At 39.2% G+C, this 14145-nt stretch overlaps 1 pseudogene; it reads right to left on the reverse strand.

The window, feature by feature from the left end:
- Nucleotides 1–1473: 1473 nt before the first annotated feature.
- LOC125297293 lies at nucleotides 1474–13143 on the reverse strand (annotated as a pseudogene).
- Nucleotides 13144–14145: the final 1002 nt, after the last annotated feature.

Consider the following 14145-nt stretch of genomic DNA (forward strand, 5'->3'; position numbering starts at 1 on the left):
GCCGTTAAGCAATTAGAATCCTATGGCAGGTGTTCAGGCCACCTGGACCAACTGCCAGTCTCAGGCTTTAAGCATACAAACTGGCCCTATTAAGACTACACATCCTGTTCAACTGCTTCCTCTGCCAAAAACTGTTTCAAAATAAAAGTCCTCACTATAATATTTTACTGTTAAACAATTTAACCCTTTAAACTACTGAACTTTTAACTGTTCAGCCATTGTAACTGTTACTTGTAATCAACTATGACTCCTACCCCAGCTGTTAGCTAAGTAGTTAAGATAGTTAGCAAGCTAAGTTAGCTAGTTAGTATTTTAGCATAAGCATATGTTTAAGTAATGTTAAGATTTAGCATAACTGCTAAAAATGAAAACTACTAAAAATGATTAGCTAAGTAACATGGTTAGCATAGTTAGCATGTTAGTTAGCATAAGCTAAAAATAATTAATTTTAGCAGTTATTTTAAGATAGTTATGCTAGTTAGCATAGTTAAAATAAGTCACATGGTTAGCATTTTAACATTGTTAACATGCTAGTTAGCATAGTAACTTGGTTAACATTATTATCTTTGTTAACATAGTTAGCATAATTGCTAGCAAACATTAGAGCCATTCCAAGTGTCAGTTATCGTCAACTATCTACCTAAATAATTTAATCATTTAAACTATCCACTTATTTAACTGTTCAGTCATTCCAACTATATTAAACCTCATCTACCTAGCAACCAATATAGTTTGTTTTTACTCTGTATGATATTTGACATCATATTTTTTGCATTTTCATGCACTGTATTTCCTTCAGGAAATGCTTTTCTAGTTATATGATATTATTATTATTTTCCAGTTCACCTGTTCAAGTGCCCAAAGAAGGACTTTACCTCAGAGGACCCCAAAATAAATAAATATATAAATAAATAATATAATAATAAATAAAATAGAAAAGCGCGTTGTTTTTGTGATGGTAAGAATTATGGCAAAGCTATATGTCAAGTCAACTTTATTCATATAGCGCATTTCATGCACACAGTTCATTCTATGCGCTTTACATGGTGGTTACAGCTGACATTAAACCTGAAATGGTAACATAATGTAGATTTGTATCCCAAAGCTTGCCAATCCATACGCCAGACCCCTTTCAAAATGTCAGAGTGGGCGATGGTGTCCCAAAGACAGAAATGCTGAAAGGTTTGTCTCAAAAGAACCGGACATCAGGGGCGCTGTGACGCAACAGGCTACAGCGCCCGTACCATGTACAGGTCCAAGTGCCCACGGAGACCCAGGTTCAAATCCGACCTGCGGTCATGTCCCGATCCCACCAAATCTCTCTCTCTCCCACTCACTTCCTGTCAATCTTCACTGTACTGTCAGAATAAAGGCAAAAAGCCCAAAAAATATACTTATAAGACTATAAAGAACCGGACATCCACTTCAGGGGCGCTAACCAGTAACCACACTCGATACATTTCTAAGGCTTCTCTCTTCAGTGTTTTTTGCCCATATGATTTTTAAGGGTAGCCAAATGTACAAAAGCTCTTCCGCAATGGACACATTTATTAGGCTTCTCCCCCGTGTGTATTAGCATATGGGTTTCAAGATTACCAACCTGTGAAAAAGCTTTCCTACACTGGTTACACTTATAGGGTTTCTCTCCCGTGTGAGTTAAATAATGGGTTTTAAGATGTGAAAGTGCAGAAAAAGCTCTTCCACAATGGACACATTTGTGAGGTTTCTCTCCAGTGTGTATTACCATATGGGTTTTAAGACTCGACATTGTTGTGAAGGCTTTTCCACACTGGATACATTTATGAGGCTTCTCTCCAGTGTGTATTACCATATGGGTTTTAAGACTCGACATTGTTGTGAAGGCTTTTCCACACTGGATACATTTATGAGGCTTCTCTCCAGTGTGTGTCATCATATGGGTTTTAAGATGTGACATTGTTGTGAAGGCTTTTCCACACTGGATACATTTATGAGGCTTCTCCCCGGTGTGAATTAGCATATGGAGTTTGAGATGCTCAATACGCGTAAAATCTTTTCCACACAGGATACATTTATGAGGCTTCTCTCCAGTGTGCCCCTTCCTATGGGTTTTAAGAGATGACATTGTTGTGAAGGCTTTTCCACACTGGATACATTGATGAGGCTTCTCTCCAGTGTGAATTAGCATATGGGATTTGAGATGCACTACACGTGTAAAACCTTTTCCACACTGAACGCATGTGTGAGGCTTTTCTCCAGTGTGTGTGAACATATGGAAATTAAGATTTGAAATTTGTCTAAAAGTTTTTCCACACTGGACACATGTATAAGGCTTCTCTCCAGTGTGTATTAGCATATGGTTTTTAAGAGATGATAATTGGCTAAAAGTTTTTCCACACTGGATACATTTATGAGGCTTCTCTCCAGTGTGTGTTAACATATGGGATTTAAGATGTGAAATATGTGAAAAAGCTTTTCCACACTGGGCACATGTGTGAGGCTTCTCTCCAGTGTGTATTACCATATGGGATTTAAGATGTGAATTTTGTGAAAAAGCTTTTCCACACTGGGCACATTCATGAGGCTTCTCTCCCGTGTGTGTTAACATATGGGATTTAAGATGTGAAATATGTGAAAAAGCTTTTCCACACTGGGCACATGTGTGAGGCTTCTCTCCAGTGTGTATTACCATATGGGATTTAAGATGTGAATTTTGTGAAAAAGCTTTTCCACAATGGACACATTTATGACGCCTTTTCCCAATGCTCTGGCTTAAATCAACACCAAGAGAGTGTGTTTGCTGGTGTTTCTCGAGTTCAGTAAGGGCCGTAAAACTCTTCCTGCAGACAGTGCAGTTGTGCAGTCTTCCTTTGAGCTGCAGGTTGAGTTCATCATTCTGCTCATGGATCTTCTGTTGTGTTACTGGTGGGTGATCTGGAACACATGGAAGAGTTACCATAGAGACTTAGAATGTTACTGGTGGGTGTTCTGCTACACCTGGAAGAATTACAAGATGGATTTAGAATGGCATCAGTGTTTCCAATTGACTTATTTGTGGCGGCCCACCACAATATCAACACTGACCACCACACACACAATGCTTTTCCAGGTTGTACTAAATTGTGCTTAAATCTGGTTAGCATCATAACCAGCTGTGCTAATTTGTTAAAACCTGTTGCATTCAAGTTAATTCTGCAAACCAACCACCACACATGGAATTCAATTATCTAGGAAACACTGGGCAGGTGTTTTACATTCAGCAATTTGATTATCTGATAAAGACATACATGTATGCTTTACAAGACAGAGAAAGTAATTTTTTTCAAGATGACAGAATTGATTAACAGACATTTTCACCTTGTTCTATGACGTAGCATGGAAGGCATGCAATTCTGGTCTAGGGCAACACATTGACATACACTGCAGAAACTGCTTATCTATCCAAGTGTTACTAATATTATATTACGATCAAAACAACAAGCTGGTATTTCTTGGAAAAATGATTTGACCTAAATGAAAATGGCCTCATTGTCGAGAATTCGTAGCCTAGAAATCTAGATGCACCCTAGCGGCAGAAAAGGAAATTTGCAGCCAGGGCAGTCTAGCAACTCTCAGTTGACTTGCGAGCTGGAAAAATCAAACTTCAATCAGGCCAATCACATCGTGTATGGAGTCGGTGGACGGGCTTAACATTGCGACGATTCCGAATTCCCTGCTACTTGAAAACAAAGAATATGGATGCTGCTGTTGGTGAACAGCGCAAAACAAGCAAATTTGTCTGCAAGTGCGTTAATTAAATTTGTCTTGATAAGACTCCTTAAAATAAGTCAAAATCTTTTTAACCGTCAGAATTCCAGCGGCACAACGCACCCTTCGGAAATGACAACACTTCAACAGATTTAGATTAGATTCAACTTTATTGTCATGTCAGTACAGGTACAGAGCCAGTGAAACTCAGTTGACATCCAACCACAAGTGCAAAGAAGCATTAAACACCAAAGTGCAGGTCGAGTACAGTATTCTGTGCAGTTATGTAGACAACAGATATGAATTATGTACAACAGTGTATAGTTAGATAAATACAGGTTTTCCAGATTCCAGGATTATGTACATGTACAAATAGTATAAATAAAAAAATGTATATTATTTATATATATATATATATATATTCCACCTCAGCACCGCTGATGTGGAGGGGTGCGTGTGTCTTGTTTTTGGTTCTGCTGAAGTCCACAATGATCACCTTGGTCTTCTGGGTTTTGAGGGCCAGGTTATTGTTTTTACACCACATAGCTAGTGCTAAATCTCATCCCTAAATGCTGTTTCATCCTCCTCTCTGATCAGGCCCACCACTGTGGTGTCATCTGCAAACATTATTATGGCATTGCATGACGATTTATCCTTGTTGTCCAGAGGTGCCAGTGGTGTCTATCTATCAAAAGGGGAGGGTTCAGGGATTACGCTAAGATTGGTTTTCCGATCCATGACGTAAAACCAACGTTATCATCATTTTAAAAACATGTATTTTTTACAGTGACTGGAATGTGTCAAATATGTTGTGAAAATATAATAGTGGGGGGCTCATAAAACATCGTTTTATCATTATTTTTGCCCACCAAACCAACCAGGAAGTAAACTGAAATCACCATAGGACGATTGTATGGAAGTCATTTCCTGTCCAGGGATGGGTAGATTAACTAGATCAGCAACAGTACCATCCATCCATAGACCAATAACCGTATAACCGTAATCCACCCATTGACTCGCATTATAGAAAGTAGTGTGAACATGACTTTGAGGAGTGATATCTCGCTGACTATTATAGTTGTAGTAAAAATTTCAGAATTTTTTTCAGAATGGTATTTATTTCAGAATATATGTGTGTATGATTTCAATTACTAAAAAAATCCTTTCTTTAACAATAAATAAATAAATAAACGCATATTTTGATGGTTTGTTTTGCTCATGTTAGTATAGTTGGTGTTATGCAGCACTTGCTCCAGTATCGGGTCATTTACCCCCCTCCCCTACCTCTCCCCAACATTCTAAATCAATTGTATGCATATTGCTATGTAGCATAGTAATGTTACATTACATTACATTACATTACATTACATTTGGCTGACGCATTTTTAACCAAAGCGACTAACAACATGGTAAACAGTTTAAGTTTTAAAGCAATTCTCTCAACGATTTTGGGACAATTTAAAAACGGTAGAGTACAGTAAGAATAAGTGTATCAGTGAGTGCTGTTTTTAAACAGTTGAGTGTCAGTTCAAGACACTGTTATACACCATTTGAAAGCTTTGACTTTTGGGAATCCAAAAATGACAACTTTCTTATGTACAATCTATATAGTGCTTTACATTCTCAGATTAATCTTATTATGTCTCAATTAAATTTGATCCAAAATGCCCCCCTCCCCCCCTCCTCCCCTCCTCTGCTTTTGGTGCTACCCTGACCTCTGGCTGCAGTGTGGCTGCAGCACAATAAGTAGATGCAACATATTGGGTACTAAAATATTCACAAGAATCCATAGAAATTGAATCTTCATGTTGTATTATCCAATATTAGTTGTACAGATGTATAGTCTATCTTATACACACACTCATTGAATCAACAAAGTAAATCCAAAAATAGAGACTTTTTTGTAATTATTCCATATATTGTGTAGTCAGGTGTTCTGATATAGACTGACATACAATCTAAATAATCCACCAGAAACCTCAAAGTGTTACCTTTCATTTGAGACCAGGATTATGCTTCTACACAAAGGGGTTAATGTGCAGTAAGCATTTGATTGTCAGTATGCATTTTGGATAACCAAAAATCCAATGGGGAGTTTCCATAGGGCATTTTACAAAACGCATGAGCATACCTTGGCAAATAATGGTCTAAAGTAAGTAGTTTTCATTCTATATTGATCTACTGTTTCCCACAGCTTCACAAGACCTGACACTAGGGCTCAGTTGTGTTTCTAGGTCATCTCAAGTGACCTAGAGGGCTGTAATGTGGGGAGTTCAGAAATGCTTGTTATCCGGCAGAATGAGAAAATAATATTCTAGCCTCTGTAACTCTGTGTCAGTACATTACACCATTTTTCTGATTGTTGTCCAAGAAACTACAGTGTCTAAGAGGTCAGGCATTTGATTATAGGCCAAAGTATGTAGGAGCAATGATCTCCTAAGTAGATGATGTACAATGTCGGGCAAAATACTCAAAATGGGGCGTATGCATAAGAATTTAAAATTAATTGACACTACTTTAATCATATTGCTTAGGTTGTGCTGAAAAAAGGATATAAAACAGCCAAGTATTGTACTTCCCTGAGACCTCTATAAAGTCATTAAAAACCTGCAAAAAATGGCTTCTATGAGTTTGAAGGTTAAATTAAGTCAAAATGATCTTTCGAGAGAGCGCTAGGTAAATCTCTTGGTTAAAACACTTGGTTAACTTTTATTTTTTTGCAATGCATGTGAAAAATGGCCAGTGTTCTCCTTTAAATGCAGCCGCAGCTGTTTGTTTACCTTAACATAACGTTTCCAAAATCATTTTGATACCACATAACATCATAACATGATGAAAAGTCATTCTTCTGCCATTGTCTGAGCGGTCCTCTAACAGTTATTTGGGCTTTTCGGAAGATGCCTAATGGTGATTCAGACTGATGGCAATGTTACTGATGGATAACAACAGGCCATCACAGTTCAGTGAAATACGTTTAGTTCAGTTAGTTAAGTTATACTTTATTAGTCCTATAGGAAATGTGTTCTCCACATTTTACCCATCCGGGGGTAGTGTACACACACACACTAGGATTTGAGACCTACACTAGGAGCACACATACATACCCGACGCAACGGGTCCCATTAATCTGGCACTTGGGGAGCAGTTGGGGTTGCCTTGCTACTTGATATTGTTTTTAACATAAAGAGAGCCACCTAATGCTTTCTCGTAACATAATTTGACTTAGTTTAATAAGAGTTTGACTTATTTTAAGACGTCTTATCAAGACAAATTTGCTTAACACACTGGCATCCAAAATTGTGTAACTTACTGGCAGCTAAATTTGTTTGTAATCTTGATAATAAGTCCTTAAATAAGTAATAACTCATCAAATCAAGCCAAGAGGAATGGCTACGCCCTAGATATGAAAATAAAATAACATGACTTTTCAACTTTTCAATTAATTTATTGAATTCCCTGATTTCTCCAGGTTCGGAAAATGGGATTGTACAATTTCATGACTCAGGATGGTTATAATATCAAAGTGAAACCAATAACAGCATCCTTATTGGTTGTGGTCAATTTTAAACAAAGACTGCCTTTTACGGATCAGCTGATAGGTAAGGGGATAATGTAGTGATGGGCAAATGAAGCCACTAAACCACAGCAGTGTGAAGCTAGCAACACTAATGAAAAAATCCAATATGGCTTCCACATGTAGATTTTTCAAAATAAAAGTCCTTACCCAAACCAGTATATGTAACCAAAAATATTGGTTTGCTAAGGACTTTTATGTTGAAAAATGTATGTGTGGCGGCCATCTTTTTGCTTTTCAGCTAGTGTCGCTAGGTTCACATTGCTGTGGTTCAGTGGTTCACCAAAGCTTCATTTGCCCATCACTAGGATAATGTATTGTCCACTGGTCAATTATCGGAAAATAAGTCCCAACAGGGTGAACAGGATTCCGACGTACAGTCCATCCAGGAACATCGTAGGTTAGCAAACGTGTCCTGAAAATGTAAATCATACTCAAGCTCTCTCTAGCTGAAACATCCACTTCCATATTCCAATCAGTTGCTGGGTACAGTATTGTAAAGTCTACATGCCAAATTGCCACAAATAAATACAAGTATTCGTAATTTATCATAGTTCTCTGTGGTCTTGCAATAGTGCCAAAAATGGTTGCAGATGTCTCTACATCATTGCAGAAGAATGGAACACCCCTTCAGTTGTCTTTCCTGTAAAAACAACATACAACGTGTATGGGTGCAAAATTCAAGAGATTTATGACATGACACCAAAAGACTTATTTGATTTGAAGACAGTGTGCCAGTACCACAGTCCGTCTTCTAGAAAGATTTTTGAAACCATACCAGACATCAAGAGAAACAAATAATAAAACAAATCACATAATTACACTACGCATACCAAAAATGTGGACACAGGAATCAATGACTTGTCTCACCGTCCAGACCAATAATTGTGGTGGGGAGGGTCTCCTGGTCCCAGCCATGAATGGCGTGGATGTACTCCTCATAGCTGTGGCAGTAACAAAGTGAAATGATTGTTAGAAAATGAAATCCCTGAGCACTTGCAGCTTTAGGTTAGCAGGTGCAGGTGATTTGTGGGGCATAAAGGCAAAATATCTAGTCACTACAAACAAAGTGTAGTTTTACTGATACTTCATTCAGGGTACTTAATACATCCCTATGTCCCCAAGTTAGATAAATGCGCTCATCTAAATCCCTATGTCTCCAAGTTAGATAAATGCTCTCATCTAAACGATCATGCAGAAGAAAAAAAACGTTACCAGAAGAGGACAATAACGTTTCACCACCCGAGGTTATAACTTTTGCTTCCATGTTAGGAAACACCATGGTAACAAGCTAACGTTAGATCAGCGTTTCCAAATAAGCATAAACAATGGCTCCGTCAAAAATGAATTTAGCCAACATTGTCACTAGACTATAAATATTTATGAAAATTCAAATACAGAACAAATTGTGGATGAAATCAATCATTTCGACAAAATGCCATCCTAGTGTGAGTTGGCTTGATCATTTCCACTTTAGAGCTAGCGCTAGCTGCTAGTAACCCATATCTGGTATTCACCCTGGCCAACGTAACTTTGCAAAGGTTAACGGACGGCATAGCTCTAGCTAATTCCAACCTTATGTTAGGACTCAATTAGGACAAATCATAATTATCAAAATAATTATCATGATTATTTTGTTCAATATTGAGATAATTATTAAACATGATTACTCATTGATTTTGGAACGATCATCCATTTACTTCAAATTCAACTTATTTCTTTTATATCTTTCAGACTTTTAAAAAAATAAATATATATAATCCAACAGATAAAAAAATACAGGCAAAAATATAATGCACATGAACGACAACAACCAAACTGTATTTACACACCTGTCCAGTAGAAACAGAGCCAACTGCGCATCAGATTGGAAGCCCTTCTGCTGGCGGAGTTCTCGCCACCTTTGTATGGCTTCACCGATGTAAATACGGGACTTGCCCCGTTCCTTCTCCTGTACCCTCTTCTTGGCCATGTGTTCATCCGAACGTCTTCTTTTTGGACGTATGGCGGACTCGGCCATATCAAAATTCAAAAAAACAAGAAAATATAGTGCTAGTCGTTGTTGTTGTCCTTGCGCACCTAACTAGACTCTTTACACTTCTCTCTCCTCCACCCCCTCCCTTCATATGCAGCATTCTTTTTGTCTGTTTAAGTTCAAAGTTGAAAAAGAAACACCAAGGCCACATCCTCTAAAGTGCTATCGTGACTCATCAGATCGGTCACGCAGGTTGTATATGCTCTTTTTTTTTTTATTAGCAGTTCTGTTGGATTTCTGTCACATTAAATCAGTCGTAGAAACAGGCTATATCTGTTGCTATGACGTTTGTTTAGGGTTATACACTATGTAATGGTTTGTTAAAAACTGGCTAATACTGTAGCAACTGTTAAAATGATCCCATCCCCCATCCTTCTTGGCGATGATTGGCTGGGTACAGTTTATTATGTTTCCGGAGGGTTCACATTAACGCAGCATGCTGTAGCAACTGTTAAAAAATAGGAAGGAATATCTACACACAGGCTTCCCTTTCTTTTTGTTTATTAAAGCAACTTTTTTTATCCAGCACCTACTTTTGGATGTGCGCACTTTACGTTCGTTTGGATTACTAATAGCAAACTGGCTAATAACAAATGTTCCCATTAACCAATTGCTAACAGTAGTGCCTTTGTTGACAAATAGAATGCACATATGAACGTATTTAACACTAACATGACGTCACTGACAAGCTCAAAGTCACTCAAGAGACAAGAAGAATGTGGCATAACCCCCATCCCATCCCCCATCCTTCTTGGCGATGATTGGCTGGGTACATGTTTACAGGTGAGTTTATTATGTTTCAGGGGGGTTCACATTAACGCAGCGTGCCCTTTGCTCAGCACAGCGGCAGATCAGTTCTTACAGGCCTTTGAAAATAATGGGTTTCATAGCGCAGCACTTCCGTTTGCGCATGCAATGTGGAACCCCCATCCGTGGTCCAGGCTGAACCAGGCTGTTTTTATTGCAGTTTTTAGAGCCTAGACTGTCCACAGTGACTGCATTTTTACAACGTATTCAGTGGGCAGGCTGATAGTGATGTTTGGCATATGTGACAACAGCTTAGAAACCTTGTCACAAGACTTAGAGACCTCCAAACGTTAGGAAGGCCCATTCATGTGAATGGAACTTTCTGCAGCACGCTGAAAAGCCTGCTCATCACAATGTCATTATCCTGCTTATCACCTTGTTTGCTTGGTTGCTACTATAGGCAATAGTCATGCCTTTATAAGCACACAAAGGAAACAAGCGGTTCCACTTAAAAATAAGCCAACTTTACTTGTTTTTTGTTGTACAACTTTCTTTGACCCTATAACAGCGATAGCATGGACAGTAGGGCTTTCACTTTACGTTCGAAAATCGATAGGGAAAACTAAAATAGGGAATCGATTTGAACCAAATATGTACACTATTCATTTTAAACAAATAAAAACAAAAATAGATGTACCAAAACTCACAAACAAGCAGAAAAAGAAAATAAAGAATTCCTTATGTGGAGGACAACAGCGATCAACCTGTACGACATGAGAGAGACGAGTGACCGCTAATCACTTGAGGAGTTTGATATGGAAGCACTTTTGGTTTTGGACTGCAGACCAAACTATGGAGAAGGACAAACTGGTATGCAAACTGTGCGATCGTGAGTTCCTGTGTAGGTGAAATTTGTTTGACATTTCTACAGGCATGTTGAAGCCTGTAGTAATGTTTTTCATTGATGTTATGGCCATCCACTTTGCTTAATGTTTTTCGAGAATGTTGCACTCCAAGTCATTGTGCACGAAACTTCACAGCAGTAAATCATCAGAAATATTGCCGACTTGTGCATCTCAAGTTAGCCTGGCTCCACCCTCAGTTCCTTCAGTCCGTCGTCTGGGATTTCTGTATATTCACGGGTTTTCTCAGGCCAAATTTTACCTGTCCAATCAGCGAACAGAGGGGGTGGCTGAGAACGATGACGTTGAGGTTGTGCGCTACATGCTCTAGTTTGAGCATGACATTACGTCACGACCAAACGTAAGCGATTGGTTATGGCAGATCCAATAGTTTTAAACATAGTACTCGCCTTCAAGGAAGTTAACGCTTGGCAATGGAAAGTGGCTAGACTCTCTGTACATTATGAAATGTACGAGAGTCTGGTAGGACCAGGCCTCTTTACGCCCTCTTTACATTCATCCTAATGCCTGTTAGTTGTCGGTAAATTGGCATATATTTAGCGTTGAAAATGGAAACATCTTTAGACGTCAAAAATTGGAACAGGATTTTTTCACAAAAATGACAACCTAATGGACAGTTACCTTGTTTACAGTTGATTAAATTGTTGCGAAGCCTACTTCCAGGCTCAACTGTCGTCCTACTATGGTTGTTTTAGTAACCATTCATAAACATTGATATGGAACGGTGATTAAACTCGTTTTTACCAGATCTACTTCATAGGTGTCCCGTTATTTAGAATTAATAGCCACACCACCAGCCAATCAGAAAAGAATATTTATTCTCTCCGGGTGATAAATTCATGTAATTACAGCTGGAAATACATAATTACCACTGTCAATGGCAAGGGGGTTTCGTGCTATGATTTAGGCTATGCCTTTTATATTACTCCGCAAGTAGTCCGGTCACTTCTTGCAATGGAACTTCAAAAGTGAAAGCAGACGGTTGATCAGCTGTGTTCTAAAGAATATTTGATTCAAGTTCAGCTTGTGTTGCAAACTATTTGTTTCTCAGCTAAAGCTACAACGAAACGGTAGTAAATGTAAAGAGACATATCATGTGGAGCAGAATATGTGGGATTTATGTATGGAACGCCAGTCCATTATCTGTCAAATAAGTCCCTTCAGGACGAAGCAAGACCCCTCCGCTGGCGCATCGGGGTCCTGTTCGTCCTGTCAGGGCTTATTTCTCGATAATGACTGGTGTTCTGTACATTATCCTTTAAACTTTGCTTCAGGTTACACAACAAACATTGTTTCCTGTAGTTGCTAACATGGTTAACATAGCAAAATACTGTTGTTTTTTAAAAGTTTTTCTTAACATGGTTACAAGGGATTCACATCTAAAAGGGTGATATGAAGGACTTACTTTCTAACAGATAATCGTGTTCTTGTTCATCATCTTCAATCTTCACTTCAATCTCCGCGGTTGTCTGTTTTGTTTCATTGTCAGTAACGCTGGACTCTGCGGCATCGGTTTCAGTTCTACAGTGAAGCTCTGCAAAGGGCTTTTCATCTTCAACTTGAGACATCATATATCCATAATCCTCCTCTTGTTTCAGGTCTTCTTCTTTAACCATCACACTCAGCTGGTCAACCTGCTGCGTTTTGGTAACGTTACAGCCAGAACTAAACGGATGTCCGAGATCCATGCCAACGCACTAAAGATGATCCCATCCAAAGTTTTCTACAGTCTAGGCAAGGAAACACAAAATCAAAAGGCTGCCTTTCAAGATCTAGATCTCGTTTAAATCAAACACTCGTAAACATCATCACCTGTTGCTTCGATAATTGCCACATGGCGTATGTTCATCTATCACTATTCAAGTTGTTAACTTAACCAATCGACTGTATTGTGTGTAACGTATAGGCTAGCATACCCATAGACATTAAACGAGCCTACCTGAAGCAAGTCCACTGCTCCACGCACACTGTTCTGCTCACGGAGATCTACTGATCTGGTGTTTATGTCGGGTAAGACATGAACCCGTGTTTGTCTTCACAATATCAAGCATTCTTGAACCAACATACTGGATGACCGTAGTTAAAAAATTCTGTTCCGAATGGAATGGAATAACTCGTCGATTGTAGTTGCCAATCGAACCAAGACAACTATGCATCACTGCCACCGCCTGGAACGGAGTGTCACTGGAAGAATGTGGAGTTGGATCTTCGATCATCTTTGACTCGGTTAGGCCTAAATACTTTATGTATATTTTAGGATACTTTAGATTATGCGCAATTGTGTTTCTCTAGCAACAATCTTCTGCTTGAACTCCTCATTTTAATTATTATAACATGTTCCTCTTGCGTGAAATAACTGAACACGAACTGTTCAGCCTCCTGCCCTCTGGAAAGCGGTACAGGAGCCTCCGCTCCCGCACCACCAGACTGGCAAGTAGCTTCATCCACCAAGCAATCAGGATGCTGAACACTCTACCCAGTCTCCCATCACTGACAGCCCCCCCACCCACCCACCCACCCAGGAATCTAGGAAACTAGGATCCTGTCTACTTCCTGTTAGGCGGCATCGTCGCCATGTGTAATTGGCTGTCACGGGCAAACAAACTTGAAAATAAAAAATCTGACAAGTATGGTTTGTGCGGCTCGGTCTGAAGATCATCTCCGCCAAGTTCTGTGAAAATCGGATGAAATTTGTAACCGCTGAAACTTTTCGTAGAGTTTGGACTAAATCCAATATGGCGGAGGTCCAATATGGCGGAAAGTGACGGGATAGGGGTCGATGAACTCGAGATTGTTCAAGGATTCAGACGCTACCTCAATTGTGAAAATCAGACAAAAGAGTCAAGGATCACGCGCATGAACGCATGTCCAGCTTTGAACTGGTGGTGGCGCTAGAGTGTTCAATGTATATGCATGAAAATTGCTGTGAGTGATTGGGACAGTGTCCTGACTAATGGTATCAAGTCTTGTTGTGTTAACTCAAAGCATCACCTAGATGTTTGTCCACTTCCTGTTTGGCGGCTTCATCGCCATATTTGATTGGCTGTCACGGGCAAACAAAAATGAATTTGAAAAATCTGACAAGTATCGTTTGTGCGGCTCGGGGAGAAGATCACCAAGTTCCATGAAAATCGGATGAA

The sequence above is a fragment of the Alosa alosa genome, chromosome 7 (assembly GCF_017589495.1).
Source record: "Alosa alosa isolate M-15738 ecotype Scorff River chromosome 7, AALO_Geno_1.1, whole genome shotgun sequence".
In the NCBI taxonomy this organism is placed as follows: domain Eukaryota; kingdom Metazoa; phylum Chordata; class Actinopteri; order Clupeiformes; family Clupeidae; genus Alosa; species Alosa alosa.